The following is a 13,406-nucleotide window of genomic DNA, read 5'->3' on the forward strand; positions in this document are numbered from 1 at the left end:
TAGTTATAAAACCTTTCATACACAAATATTTGCTGTCCATATTCTTCCTTTTACCTTGAATGTAATAAAATAATAAAAATGAAAATGTTTTTCATTTAATTCAGAAAAATCCCTACCTAAACTCACATTATCTTCTATTGCTTCAAGACTTTTTCATTCAGCTTCACTCACACTGGTTTCTTATTATTTCTGAAATATTCTTAAGTCACATCTGAAATGCATCAGAAGATTTGCACTTGCTGTCACTTGTACCTGGAATGCTCTTTCTGACAACGCTGTATGACTCACTTCTCACTTCTTTCAATTACCTGGTCATCTATTTTCTCCTTCATGATTTTTTCTTTATGACTCAACATAAGGTGGCAATCCCCTTCTAGCCTATACTTCTTACTCAGTTTAGTTTTCTCAATACCACTTAACTCCTTGAGAAATATCTTACATGCACTTTTTAAAAAATGTTTATTTATTTTGAGAGAGAGAGAGAGGAAGCGAGCAGAGAGAAAGGGAGAGAGAATGCCAAACAGGCTCCATGTTGTCAGTGCAGAGCCCAACTTGGGGGCTGGATCTCACAAACCATGAGATCATGAGCTGAGCTGAAATCAAGAGTCAGAAGCTTAACGGGGCGCCTGGGTGGCTTAGTCGGTTAAGCGTCCGACTTTCGCTTAGGTCATGATCTCGCGGTTCGTGGGTTTGAGCCCCGCATCGGGCTCTGTGCTGACTGCCAGCTCAGAGCCTAGAGCCTGTTTCAGTTTGTGACTCCCTCTCTCTCTGACCCTCCCCTGCTCACACTGTCTCTCTCTCTCTCTCTCCTAGAAACAAATAAAACATTAAAAAAAAAAAAAAAAAAAAGAGAAGCTTAACACTTAAGCCCCTCTGCGTGCACATTTTTTAGCAGCTTGTCATTTTTCTTTCACTCCTAGAATGTAACTTCCACCAATGCAAGGAATTTGATCCCAATAAATTGTTAAACTAATGAATATATTCTTTGAAATGGAAAAAAGAGAGCCTGACAGCATAATCTTATTTACTTTCCCAAAACATAAATTTGATCTAGTTTGTGAATATAAGTAATGCTTTTGTTTTTTGACTAGAGACAAGTTGTTTAAATTCAATATGTTTATAGGCTCAATCTGCTCTTGAAAAGTCTAATGATTTATCCTTTCCAAATAAGGTATATACCTTACAAAGACAGGAGTTAGAGCCTAGGTTGAAAAAAAATCTCTTATATTAACATTGGTGAAGAGGGGATATAGGAGGCAGGGAAATGAGATGCAAGACAGGATGACCTATACTATATTTCACTGTATACCCTTTTCTGACTTTTGAGTTTTAATTATATGAGAATATTACTGATTCAAAAAATAAATAATTTTTAAAATATTAAGAAAATACTACAGTAATTTTAGTTCATAGCCCCCTGGACTAGAGAGTTTGGTAATGCAAAGCAATTTGATATTATTATTAACCTTTTATCATTATTTATTCACACATTTGTTAGAGAGATGGCAAACTTGTGAACCATAAGCTGTTACTCCTCGCTCTCTCTCCTTAAAAGATACATCTAACAGATTACACTGCTCTTCCCACTGATCTTGACTGTCTTAACACTCCACTTCTTCGGCCACCACCAATCAATCAGAGATGGAATAGAAATGAAGGCTGTTTGCCATTCTTGGCTACTATGTTCTAGGCCTTGTGCTGGGAAGATGGAGAGAAAAGTAATCTTGGCTCTTAGACTTTATGATTCTATCACAAAACTTGTTTCGTTCATTCCTCTCCTTTCCCTTATAGGATAGCCTCACTTTACATCACAAGGAAGCCTTCCTAAGAACTGTTCTAAATCTCAGACTTTTAGAGTGCTATCCAAAACTAACCTCTAAATTGGCAAAGTAAGCAGTCACCTTGAGAGTGAGGATCAATAACATCATGAATGCAAAGCCTTAAAACAGGGTTAGCCCCTATAATGGACACTCAAAATCATGTTAGTAAAATATTTAGGTAAAGGTGATATTAATGATGAAAAACTTTTTAAAACTTTATATTTTTGGTGAAAATAGGAAAGGAAATACTCACAAAGAGTAAAAACTGCTCTCTATAACCATTTGTTTTCTTTTTGAAAGAAAAGAAGCTAATTGAGGTGTAAATGTGTGCCTGCTCTGATGCTTATGGTCATAAGGAATTATGATAACAGAACCTTCAAGTATTCAAAATAAAGAGTTGCTTTAATGTTTTAATTTAAAAAATGTTAATTTCTTTAGTGTTCTTTAATGTAGTATTTATTACTTAAAACTTTGAAGTTAGATGTGGTTCAAATCCCAGTTCTGACACTTTCTGGCTTTCTAAACTCAACGGAATCACTTAACTTCTATAAGCTTCAGCTGACACATCTACAAAACAAGGATAATAACAGTAGCCATCTCACAGGTTGAAGTGATGATTAAATGTGTTTGTCATTTAGTAAATGTTCAGTAAATGGTAGTTATTATTATTGTTGTTACTATAAAACAACTCTAGTGACATACCATGATAAGAAAGGGAAGTAGAACTAGTGAAGTGATTGACCCAAGGACAAACTTTGAAGGGAAACTGAATTCCATATGTGTAGTTAATTTCAGCACTATCTATATTCTATTGAAATACATGTAGTCTCTTGAGTGAACTATGCTACCTTCATATCTTTGTATTTATTTTCTTTGCTTAGGCTCCTCCCTGTCCCACCTCCCTTCACTACCTTTCAGGGCCAAGTTACTGGTCTTCAGTTCTTGGCTGAGACATTGCCCTGGAATTTCTTCTTTGTTCTGGACTGGGTACCTGTACAATGTGTTCCCAAAGCTTTCTGTCTTTATCCTCAAACATAGCACTTATCACAACATATTAAATTTGCCTATTTGCTTTTCTGTCTACTTCACTTTGTTTTTGTACACCATCATCTCTTTGCACACACAGTACACAGAAGGTGATTAGTAAATATCTGTTGAATTCTTTTGTTCATTAGAATTTCCTGATAAATCTTTGTTGTTTATTTTATAATTTTTAAAAATTTAATGTTTTTAATTTATTTCTGAGAGAGACAGAGAGAGCATGAGCAGGGGAGGGTCAAAGAGAGAGGGAGATACAGAATCTGAAGCAGACTCCAGGCTCTAGCTACCTGTCAGCCCAGAGCCCAATGGGGGCTCGAACCCACGAACTGTGAGATCATGACCTGAGCTGAAGTTGGTTGCTTAACCAACTGAGCCACCCAGACACCCCTAAATCTCCTGTTGTTTATCTTTTATTTTAATTGCAGGATAAAGTAAGATTTCTATTTACAAAATCATATTTACAAAGAAAACTTTCAGACACCAAGAAAAATATAAACTGGTAAAGGCAGTAATAACCTCAAGGTGATTTTCAAATGAAAGTTTATTTATGGTGGGTGAAAGAACCAGAATTATGCTTTCTTTTCACACAAGAAGTATCAAAGAACATCTGATTATAATCAGAAAACTGGGTTTAAGTCCCAGCCCCAACACTAAATAACTGTGTTATCTTGAGCATGTCACTTAAGGTATTTTAATCTCAATTATTCCCATCTTTCAGAAATGTTTTTTAATGTTTTTTAATTTTTTTGTGTGTGAGAGAGAGAGACAGCATGAGCAGGGGAGGGTCAGAAAGAGAGGGAGTTACAGAATCTGAAGCAGGCTCCAGGCTCTTAGCTAGCTGTCAGCACAGAGCCCAATGTGGGGCTCGAACCCACAAACTGTGAGGTCATGACCTGAGCCAAAGTCAGACACTTAACTGACTGAGCCACCCAGGCGCCCCTCAATTATTCCCATCTTTCAAATAGAATAATAACAATTCCATTTCAGAAGGTTCTCAGATGAAAATGAATGTATAAATTGTTAAGCTTATAAATAATCTCTACTTCAGAAAATAAGAAAATGTATCATTTTATTTTCAAGCGTTAGTTTTAAACTATTTGTTATAAAGTTTATACTTTTATAGAGCCCAAATACTTTTAAAAAGCTATTATGGATAGATAATGTAGTTTTCATTTATTCATCCGGTATGTATTTCTTGAGTATCCACTATATGCCAGGCACCATTCAGGCCCTATGGATTCAGCAGTGAACAAATGACAAAGTCCCTACCCTCATGGAATTGACATTGTAGTGGAGAAGATCTAAATGTTAAGAAGATAAGGCAAGGGAATAGAGAATAAAGGGGGAGAGAGAAAGGTATGCTGTTTTAGCTAAGAAGATCAGGCATAGCTTCTACTACAGTGGAGAAGTTAGCCATGTGATCATCGTGGGGGTGGGGTGTGTGTGAGAATTTTTAACTGAGGAAGAAATGTCAGGGTGAAGGGAGGTGAATGTTTGCTGTGCTTGAGTCAAGCCCAACGTGCCAGGAAGTGAATGCAAAAGAAGAGTAGAAGAAAAAGAAGTCAGAAAAGTACAAAGTTAGATCATGTGAGGCTTGTAGACCATGGGAAGGTCTTTGAATCCTATTACATGTGTGAATTGGTAAGCATTTTAAAATTTTGAGAAACAGATGACATGGATTTGAAAAACGTTAATCATGGCTGCTATGCAAAGAATCAAGTTGAAGGGAACAAGTGCAGAAATGAGCAGATCAGTCAGAGGGGAATCAGATATGCAGATCAGTCAGATGTGCTATGCAAGAGTTGATGGTGGCTTGGATCAATGAATGGTATCAGTGGGAGATGGCGAGAAATGATCAGATTTGAGGTATCTTTTCAAAATAGAGCCAGTATAATTTGTTAATGGACTGAAAGATATGAGAGAAAGGGCAGAGTCAAAGGTGACTCCAAAATTAGGGCCTGAGCAAGTAGGTGAGGGTGGAATCATTTACGTGGATGAACAGGTTTCAGGAAAGGAAATTAAGAATTCTCTTAGACATTTCATCTGAGATGTTCAGAATGACATTGGATGTTGTTTCTTTCTGCTTCTTACAAAATTGAAACAGATTTAATGCCACTTTCAAAATAAGAATGAGTAATGAACACAGATCATGGTTAAGGTTAAACTGTCCTAGGTTGGAAATGAAACAATTAATGTGGCATCAATAACCCAGGGAGGAGTACCTGGGTGGCTCAGTTGGTTAAGTGACCCACTCTTGATTTTGGCTTAAGTCATGATCTCCTGGTTTGTGAGTTTGAACCTCACATTGGGCTCTATGCTGACAGAATGGAGCCTGCTTGGGATTCTCTCTCTCTGTCCTTGCTCCCTCTCTTTCTCTCTCTCTCTCTCAAAATAAGTAAATAAACTTTAAACAAAACAATCAGGATAGAATTCAGTAAATCATATAAACTAATTTGGTGACAGAAGGCTTATTGAATGTTCTTTACTTAGCTAAATACCTCTATTTCCTCCCCCTCACCCCCAGGATTTCTCTGGAAGAGAGGATCTGCCCTGAGAACTTGCTGAAAATGTAAGGGTCTGGTTTGTAATAATAAAATTTGATGCTGATATCTTTGGGCATGTTTCTCAACTCATGTTAACTTAGCACTACTCTTCTTGTAGGCTCTAAGAAGAACTTTTTTGGAAATACCATGTGATACACATCCATCTTTTAGTTGCAATATGAGTATTTAAACTGGGGTATTGACTAGAGAATTGGCAAAGCCTAATATGAAGTAACCTGGGGAGCATCTGGGTGGCTCAGTTGTTTGAGTGACTGAACTTAGTTCAGGTCATGATCTCGAGGTTAGTGAGTTCAAGCCCCAAAACAAGCTCGCTGTTGTCAGGACACAGCTAGCTACAGATCCTCTGTCTCTGTCTGCCCCTCCCCTGCCTGCACGCTCTCAAAAATAAATAAACATTTAAAAAAACGCAGTTTGGCAATATGTATTATTGGGATTAAAATTGTTCACACCTTGCAAAAAAAGAAGTAACTTGGACTCAAACATAAATACCGAAATTTTCTGGCTATTAAGTATCATTGTATTGTATTGTATTGTATTGTATTGTATTGTACTTTATGTGGGATCCACACCCAATGTGGGGTTTGAACTCATGATCCTAAGATCAAGAGTCACATGCTCTACTGACTGAGCTAGCCAGGGACCCCTACAATATCATTAAACGAAAAACTAAAGCTGGTTTCTAGGTAAACACAAAAATATGAGATTTAATAATTATTTATGTAAAGAGCTAGAATAGGACAAGATAGACATCTTTAAGTAACTCACCTCTAGAGTGAGGATGAACAGAACTACCCTGCTTACATCATAGGTTTGTTTGTGAAAGCACTTCAAAAATTTTGGGGTGACTGGGTGACTCAGTTGGTTAAGCATTTGACTTTGGCTCAGGTCATGATCTCACAGCTTGTGCGTTTGAGCCCAATGTCAGGCTCTGTGCTGACAGCTCAGAGTCTTGAACCCATTTCAAATTCTGTGTCTCCCTCCCTCTCTCTCTCTCTTTGCCTCTGCCCCACTTGCACTCTGTCTCTCAAAAAGTAAATAAATAAATATTTAGAAAAATGTAGAACATTTTTGTTCATATTGTGTAGAACACAATAGAAGTATGTAACTCAGTTCTTTTGGAGAAACTTGCTGGGCCAAGAACCAAATCCTATTACATAGGAACTAGTCCTGGAGAGTTGAGTACAGATCATCTTTTAAAAATTTGGCTGCAGATGGAATGCACTTTGAGGTAAATCCTTCTTTACTGTTATGGTTTCCATTCCCTCACTATTACAGTGATCACCCCCTACTTAGTTTTATTTCTAATCTAATTTTGGTGTGACATTAGTAATTTAATAAGTTAGTATATGTTGCATTATCAAAATATGGACATGAAATATAGGGAAATATGTCAGTAGGAATATGGAAATAGTCCATGCACCATTGTCTCTTAATTCTTCTTTCCATTTGAAAAAGGAAAAACAGCAGATAAAAACAAATAGAGACAAATGAATACATTAGAAGAGACAGTTGAACTAAAGAGACACAGCAGAGCTAATACAGAGAAACAGTGGGAATCTGTTTAATTAGGCACATTGCTTAAAGGGCAGGAGTTAAAGGAAGGAAAAGGTTTTTAGATAATAGGCCAAAGGTGAGTAAACCATTCTCTTATTATTGTGTTTATTGAATTGGTAATGGCAGTTAGGTAGGTAAGAAAGAAAAGATTTTAGTTTGAGTGGGAGAAAAAAGACTGGCTTCTGTGAAACATACTTTTGTATGTTTTCATATACAGAAGAGGATAAACATGTAGGAAAGTACTAGAGTAAAGAATACAGAAGCCAGAGCCCAAAGTTAGTATTTAACTTTGACAGAGAGCAAAGAAATTGTGTAAAAGTAAATTCTGCAATCTGAGGGAAGGGTAATGAAAGGCAAGCAAGAAGACTTAGGCATCTAGGATCAGAAAAGGGTTTGATGGCAGTCACAAAAATGAGGTTTTATATTACCCTCAAGATCTCACCGTTTGTGGTAAACTTAGCTCACACACAGGACATAAAAAAATGAGAAAATGTCAATTTCATTAACTCAAAGATTCATCTTAAATAATAAAAATTAAAAAATAGAACAGTTTCATCCCTCTTCAGCCTCTTCATATTTGTGTCAATTTTCTTTAAGTGATGAAGGGTTTGAAAAAGATAGTTCCCCAATTACATTGACATAACATGCTTGCTAGACTGGAAGAGTAACAGGTGCCCCAAAGAGGCTTGGGATCTCAAAATCTAGTTTTAGTTTAAGAGCTTGGTGGGAAGACTCTGCTGGGCCCCTCCCAGAGGGTGCAGTGTATTGTGATTCCAGATGAAGGTATATATGCAGCACACAGCGTGTGCAGAGCTTGTCAAGGTGACTCTGGTTACACATGAGCTCTACAAACACTTTAGTGATTGCAGGTAAATAGTCATACAAATTTTTGTGCCCACAAAAAGTGTATCTGCTGCATATAAGCTCTTAAATTTTTAAACAGAGTATTCTGTCTGTACTTAGGTTGTCCCCTTTAAGCAAAAGCACAATGCCCTAGCAGTTTTAAAAGCTCTTTGTCAACTATGGAGCACCATAGACCTTTAAGAAAATATCTCCATGGTGCTTGATTTTTCTATATCTCTTAAGAGAGGAAAAAAAGATCCTTTTTTCTTTTCTTTCTTTCTTTCTTTTTTTTTTTTTTTTTTTTTTGGTCTTTTTATGGGCAATGACACCATGTGACAAGCAATGCCTTTGACAAATCTCAATGTCAATGAAGGAAACTACTGTAATTGTTCTGGGGGTAGCAGTATCATTTGTCTTGTATTTTCAGGTTAGCACGCTGAGTTCATTACCCCTATTACATATAAGGAATTAACTTGAAAATTTAGCTGTCACCTTAGTTCATTAAAGCGCTTTCACAATGAAACCTGATTTGTGTGCTGTCCCATTTCTTCAAAAGTAAGTTAGAAAAACTATCTATGAATTCCAGAACCGAGTTTTGATTAAAAATTCATTCAATTTTTGGTATCCATGAGTTGCGGTTCTGAGTCCATTCTTTTGAATATGTGCCTTTGTAAGCATACTGTAACAGAAACATGTAATAGAGCCTGTATTCTAAATTACAGATATATGGAACAGGAGCTTTAACACACTACTATGAGTTCCAAAAGCATTAGCCATATTCTATAAGTGGGACTGGAGACAAACTTCCAGAATTTGGACAGTGTCCAACTGTTTCAGAGTCCATTATTATAAGATTCTGTAATGTCTATAATTTTGCCTCCTACAAAGTAAGCCTAATATGTATATATTTCAGATCTCCTGGAATGGCTTTGAATTTAAATACTTTGTTGTCCAATCCTGTTTCAGATAGGATACCTTAATTTTTGTTTAAAAAATATGTTTGTTATAGCTGTAGGTAGAGACATTCTCAATATCCTAGAAAAGGATTATGGATTTTATGTGCACTTAAGAGTTATTATTGAGGAGAGACTAAGAAGTTGTGACAGATTCTTTTAGACTTTGTAGAATTCATGTCATCATTACCAATGTGAAAATAATTGAGCCATAATTTTTTGAGAAAGAAAACTGGGTAGGTGTTTTGTTTCTTTCAAACTGATTGATTCTAGTATCTTTAACAAGTATGAGTAAAAATCTGTTGATAAAATAATAACATTTCTTAACACTATTACTGTAATGTTCACTTTTTGGGAATGGAAATACAGATTAATTCATGCTCTTTTTCTTTGCTTATATGTTTTTTTTTTCAATATAATTCAAGATGTGCAGCTAATTACTGCTAATAGTGCAATGTACCAGGCCAAACACTTGCCACTGACTGTCAAGTAAGTGTCTTTCTGATGCAGTTGGAGAGAGATAGGGGGGAGAGAGAGAGAGAGAGAGAGAGAGAGAGAGAGAGAGAGAGAGAAAGGAGAAAGAAAGAGCAATGTCCTTTGAGCAAGACTTTCTGCAGCTGTTGTGTACATTAATCCAGGGAGCAGATCCTCCAACACTAAATATAGCAAGCATATCCTTTTACATGATAAAAAAAAATTTAAATGAAAGTCTTTAACTATGGAGTCAAATTATTTTAGATTTGATTTCCTTTAAAAAGGAAATGGGCACTGTACACATATTTTGCATACAAGCACCATTATTTACATAAGTGAATATGTAGAAATGCCAGTGATGTATGTAACATGTCACGACTTCCTCTGTTGAGCGATTTTTCCTTAGGACCCAAAAAGATTGTGATCTCTGTGAGTTTCATCAATCCCCTCCAAAATCTTTACATGTAGAACACTTTACTTTTCACAAAATTTCGTGTCCCATCATACATAATTAGGAAGCCATCCTAAGTTTCACTCCAACAGTAATGAGGTCTCTGAAATATACCTTTTCCCATTGTCAGTGCCCTGTTATCAAAACACACTTGAGAACTTAAATCTGGATATTACCTTTCTTTTTTTAGTTGACCCAGATGAGGATGTCCAACCCAGGAAATCCACTGTGATGATAATTATCCAAGGAGAACTTTTAGATGAAAGCACAGGAGAAAAAGAAACTTCTTCACGCCCTTGGAAATCGAGAGTAGCCGTCCATAGAGAGTGAGGAGTTAACCTTAGTTTCAGTGAAGATGGCTGTAAGAAGCTGGACAACCTGTCACCACCGGAGCCAGAGCATTTGTCAGCTCACAGGTCCCAAGTTATTTTGAGCTGTATAAACCATGTGCCTGTGAAACATTCCACCTGATTGGACAGGAGAAAACTGAGCAAAGGGATTCCATGGCAGGACGGCACCTATGCGTGGTGGGGGTCAATCAGTTTTTCTACCTATAGAATTTCACTCCTAGCTAGAGGCCCAAGTTGTTTATTGATTTATGTTTGGAATTAATACTAAAGTCATGATGCCAGTTCCACCTGTCAAAGAAGTTGGTATTATTTTTGAAATACACCAAAATTCTTAATTTTTAGGAACTAATTTTAATGGGAAATTTATTGTCATTTAACCACTGAAACATTTTAGGAAATTTGGCTATGAAAAGCCAATATAAAGCTGAGGCCTAACATCTTAAAGTGGAGACTTTTGGAATTGTTTGTCCAAAGGCTAAGCAAAAGCAGAGACTATAGCTAACATTAAAAGTTGTTAGAGATTCTAAAAAGAAGAGAAAGAAGAGGGAAAAAAATCTGCCTGAGAATAAACCCAGTAACAAATTAGTTTGAACAAACTTCATGAGAAAAAAACTAATCAGATATTGTTTAAAAGTCAAAACTACTATATAATGTATAGATTGCAACTCCTATTCTTCTATTAGTACCTGGAATAACATTTTTGTATGTTATTTTGAAAAAGTCTATGCCAGATGTCTTTTTTCACAAGCATCGCCAACCAATAAAAAGGAATACTTAACCAAACCAACATCTGCTCAAAACCTGCTTTGTCAAAGTATAGTTTCTTTGATATTAATTTCATACATTTTCAGAATAAAAATGTGAGGAAAAAGAAGTTAACCCTATTACTTAGTACAGATTAAGTGTGCTATAACAACATTAATCTTGGCAGATACCTGGGTTTTGAAAATTCAGATGTCATTGGTTATTTTTTAAAAGGATCATTCTTAGATCTGGATAACCTAAAATACATTGGCTTACATCTAGCTTCTTAATTAAGTCACTCAGCAGTTTGTAGGAATTCTTCCCATTCATTCATTCAACAAAAATTTACCTAATGCCTATTATGTACCAGGTGCTGGGTATGTGCACAAAATAAACCAAAATTCTTGACCTTATGGAATTCAGTAAGAGATCTTTTTGCCTTTTCAGTCATCTTGAGAATCCCTATTGTATCCTGAACAAATTTTTGTTTATTGTGATTACATCAGAGATTTCACTACTTTTTTATGGAGCTTTGTATTTACACAGGCAAAGTGAAAAAAATTTCAGGAAAACTTTTAAATAATCTAGGTGAAAAGTACTATTACTGAGGAGGAAAAAGGTACAAAAAGATTTTGTGGATAGGTTGTTTTCATTACCACAGTAATCCATATCTTTAATGACAGATTCCTTTGCTCTCTTACCTAATTCTGTGCTGATACCAACCTCAAGGCTACTTAATTGTGTTTCTGCATTTTTCTATTTATGTGGGTGTTCCAAAAGTATCTTTTTATTTAAAGGTAAGATCTTCCCCCTCTATCTCACTCAGATCTTGAGGCCTAATCAGTATAACTGCTGCTAGGTCTTTGTTAGGGATGTGAGAAAGTGGGACCTCTATTTCAGGTAATAAATAGACATGCTACAATTTGATTTTCTGAAAGCAAATGCATACACATACTGTAAGTGAATATATTTCTACTTTCATGCAAACTATGCCATGATAAGATAGTGTACAGAATTTTTTGAACTCTGAAAAAAAAACTGGATGTAAATATTTAAAATAAATATTATCCGGCAACTGTGGACATCTTGCTTATAATACATCAAACTTGTATTCTAGATTCTAGTTTTTTAAAATTAGTTTTTCTCCCAGTAACACAGTCTATTCTGGGTATCATCGTAGTGCTTACATAAACATTATACCACAAACCTCAGATTTTATCAGAGTTGATTGGTATAAAGAATAATTTTTAAAACTTAAAAAAAAATTCAACATAGTTAAAAAGAAATTTCATAAGTGACAAGTAAACACAAGGTTATATGTCCTAAGTCTTCCCCAGAAAGTTGAGTGGCCCATCCAACACATGTGTTTATTGTGATTTGAACATGATCCTGTGCTTGCCTTCAGCTGTTTTCTTAATTCAGTCACTCAGCTACAGAAACAATTTACTCACATTGGGATGATCCACAGCAATACCAAGGAATCTGGGAGATCTATGACAGAGGAAGTCTTCACTTGGAGGATAAGCATCCGAGAAAGTCTGTGCTAGTAGATTCATGTGAAATTTTGTATTTCCTGTTTTTCCATATTGCTATAGATTTTAATACTTTAGAAGAAATTGTTCACATATACCAAAGTTTCAATAAGTTTTGCTTAAAGTTAATATATATACATTGACTTACCCCCTTCTTGTATGAGATGAAAAGGAAAAAAAAACCCTCTATATCTTATTTTTAAAGAACAGAGACATGTATGTATCTCCTAACTTTTGTTAATGAGAAACATATGCCAAAGACAAGTTCTTGTCCATCCAAAATGATGTATGTATGGTGGGTTACTGAGGGTCTTATACCAATCCCCTGATACAATGTAATTGAGAAATACAATTAAATCCTTACAAAACTTCTTTTTGATCTAAACAGTATTGAAAATGCTAGCCCAAAACTAAAATCAAAAACATTTTAAAAAGCTATAAGCTGAACATTTTTTTTAGTTTTTAAAACTAAAAACAGTTTTTAAAACTATAAACAGAACACCTATTTTAAAATGTTATCCTGAAAAGTAAATCTGTGGTTACCTGAAGGAGAAGCGCCATTCCAGTATCAATCAACCAGGATCATCCAAAGTCCAAATCTCACTGCCTAACTGTGTCAGCCACAGAAGTATCATGAAGGAAATGTGATACCACCCCGACAGAGTAATGAAGGGTATTTACAGGGTTCAGTGGCAGATCCAGGGGACAGTCGTTTAGAACAGATTGCTCTTTGAGATCAACTTTAATAACTCAGTCTGCACGATGTTTTTAGCCTGGAGGGATGGTGGGGGTGGATAATGACTAAGATGACTAAGGAAATAGACTTTCTTGATCTTTCCTTAGATTAGATGAAAGGATAATATTGATGGAATTTTAAAGAATGGAGCATAAGAATGGAAAAAATATCCATACACAGAATGCATATGACATGTGTAAATACCTTTATTTGATATAAAACTAAGAATATGGTTAATACATTTATTAAAGTAAAATATGGGAAAACAATCAATTATTATAATACTTAATGTTTGTGCCTCCAATCTATAATTAGATTACAGCTTTACTATGTGGTTTTCATGA

The sequence above is a fragment of the Hyaena hyaena genome, unplaced genomic scaffold (genome assembly GCF_003009895.1).
Source record: "Hyaena hyaena isolate Hyena2069 unplaced genomic scaffold, ASM300989v1 scaffold_73, whole genome shotgun sequence".
Lineage (NCBI taxonomy): Eukaryota > Metazoa > Chordata > Mammalia > Carnivora > Hyaenidae > Hyaena > Hyaena hyaena.